General features: G+C 29.6%; 1 pseudogene; it reads right to left on the bottom strand.

Annotated features, from left to right (window-relative positions):
• Positions 1-851: 851 nt before the first annotated feature.
• LOC113363931 lies at positions 852-2,473 on the bottom strand (annotated as a pseudogene).
• Positions 2,474-3,069: the final 596 nt, after the last annotated feature.

Below are 3,069 nucleotides of genomic sequence, written 5' to 3'. Positions count from 1 at the left end.
TTAAAATACTTTCAGGTTGTCAAAAATATTTGTATCTAGATAGATTTCTACGTTTATTTACGATCGAAGTCAATAAAATATATTATTATTATTAAGTAATTAAAATTAATTTTATTTATTTAGTTTAAAATCGAGTGAGAACTAAATTATATCAAAAAGTTCAGTTAGAAGATAATGTACTTGAATTTATAAAATATCATTTCAAAGATAATATTAATAAAAATATTACAATATGAATGGCCCTTTTACACACCGTACAGTAGTAGACTAAAACCATTTTCTCTTGAGTATGTTTTCAAATTCAATATTAAAAAACATGCCCTTACTTCATTTTTATGAAAAACAGAAATTATCGAAAATTTGAGAATACGAATTTATAGATTCATTTAATAAAAACACTCCGTTAGATTTGAACTAGAAAGTTGAACCTATAATTATCTCGAGGTTAAATAAATGAATTTTGAACAAGTTTAAAAAACAACTGTTAACAATTTTTCGTAAGAAACAATTAGCAAATTTAAATTAATTTTTAATAATAATATCCATTTACCACTTCCATTTTATGATACTATATCGAATTTTACATAGTAATCTTTTCTGCCTAAATAATTAGTGAACAATAAACAACTATCAAGGGATTTAGCTTTTTATCGCACATATCAATTTAACTAAGGTCTTATATTATTTCTATAATTTTACTAATTTTTGTTAATATATATGAATTATATTTTGTACTACAAATTTACAACAAAAATTCTTTGGTCCAATATTTTACAATAATTTGTTTCTTCTGTTTTTATAAAGTCATAATAGCTTATAATTTATTTGCAAAAAAGTTATGTACGGTTTGTAAAAGAACGTTTCATCTACATATTTCAACAATATGCAAATATGAGTTTTTCTCCGACCTATTAAGTCCAAGGATAAAAATTAGAGAACAAGATAGTTCCTATGACAAAATAACTCAAAAAATACCATCTGATCAAGGATTCTCGTCCCGATAAACTTTCTGTTATCAAAAAAGTCTTCCATTTGCTGTACATATTATCGAGGTTCTCAAAATCAAAACTCATGGTCCTTTGGTTCTGTCCAATGACTGTAGTTCTAATACTTGTTGGATTTTTATCTGTTAACTTCGAATTGAACATATAAGCACAAGACCAGTACAGTACTGGACTCGCAGAGCATACAAGTCTGGTTGTAACTTGGATATGAACAAATAGTAAACAGAAAATAACCAAAGCTGTTGCATGTACGTAATACACAAACATCTCTGTAGAATACAATGGTTTTACAATTGGGCGCTTTTTAGTTATATTCTGATATCTGTTTGAAAAAATTCCAAGGCGTAGACAAAATCCTGGATGCTGCTTGATGAATTTCCATGTGTTCCATAATATTATAGATATTAATGGAAATGCTAACAAAAAATTAGGTATTTGTTTCCATTTATAATAACGCATAAATCCAACATTCCAATAATGTGATTGTACATATGAATAAGCGATTGGATATTCTTCATCACACCAAGGGGGCATCCCATAGCCTGGCATAACAAACTTATTTGATTCCGCATATTGCACCAAAAATTCTGGTAATACCAATGTTGTTCTGGTACAAAATTGTCTGTAGTTATAAATCTGCACCAATACATAAACCGCTAAAGTAACCAGCAAAGTGATAATTATCTGTATAGAAGCTGCCACAAACGGAAGAACTAATAAAGGTGTAACCCATTTAGTTTTTAAAGTTCTGTATCTATTTACAACTTCTGGCCACATTTTTTGGACGCCATTTCGTGTCCAATGATACAATATAAATCCTATATTTAGAAGACCGTTAGATCTAGCAACGCAGGATAATCCAAATGGTACAGCAGTTGTTATAGCAATGTTGCCAAATCTTATATCAGTTTTATCCAGACATCGCAGCATTCCAGCAAAACTCAACCAAGCGTACACACTTTCTGAATATGGTGCAGAAAAAAAAATGCTGGCAGGATTTACACAGAATAATATTGAAGATATGTATGCCAGTTTTTCATCCCCTAGTACAACTAATGTTAATTGATGTAATGTGAGGGCAGCTTTTGTAAAAAATATACATTCAGCAAAACCGCTGATAACAAAAGCGTACTATGATAAGCCAAAAAGTTTCCTAGGAACACCTTTGCAACTTCTGCAGCAACTCTGACTACCAATGGATACAATGGAAAAAATGCCAATGTATTTTCATAAGTGTATCCATATTGGGATATGTGCATAAAATACTGGGCATCCCATCTATTAAAACCACCCAAAGTCTTTTGGATTAACATGTCTCCATAAGAAGTAGTATTAGTATCCAGAATTGGACTTGTGAATGCATCAGCCTTGTGATCCGGTATCAAATTATTGGCGACTGCTTGGAGAAAAATCAGGAAGAGACGACTTGATAGGGCGAACCACAAAATTTTGCGTCTTAAAGTGTACATTTTGGTTTCACAACTATTTATCAGTCTTTGCTTTTCATATAATAACAAATACTTTTGGTAACTTAGTTTTAAAACAAATCGTTCCTAAAATCTAAATACGTTTAGAGGGTGATTCTTCTTCATCTGGCATGAAAAGGCTTAAATAATTCAATAAACGAATATTGAATTCAATGCAATGCAAATGCGAATTTGAATTCTTAAACTTTGTACTAGTCAACATCAATAACATTGAATTACTTCTTAAAATCTTTAGTTTTCCATATTATTCTAATAATTAAGCGTTTTTAAAAATTTATAATCTATTAGGATATAAGTTCCTTATCACATTGAGAATTGACTAACGATGCATTAACTATTGTACTATTTAACTTTATACTTAATATAACATGATTTCAACTGGAATTTGCTCTGTAAGGTTTCTTCGGTTCTTGGGAAGATCCATGATGGTGTCGGAAGAAAACGTTTTCTTTACATTATAGGGATGATATTTTGTTTGCTAACCTGAAAATAGAAATACAAACGTTATTTTTTTAAATTACAATATCTGTTACAACTGCTTAATAATATAACACCTAGTAACAATAAATAAATAAGCA

The sequence above is a fragment of the Ctenocephalides felis genome, unplaced genomic scaffold (assembly GCF_003426905.1).
Source record: "Ctenocephalides felis isolate EL2017-DRISC unplaced genomic scaffold, ASM342690v1 CF-g0.4_SCAFFOLD_00845, whole genome shotgun sequence".
Taxonomy (NCBI): Eukaryota; Metazoa; Arthropoda; class Insecta; order Siphonaptera; family Pulicidae; genus Ctenocephalides; species Ctenocephalides felis.
The sequence above is the reverse complement of the archived record's forward strand: the minus strand, read 5'-3'. Positions and strand labels throughout refer to the sequence as shown.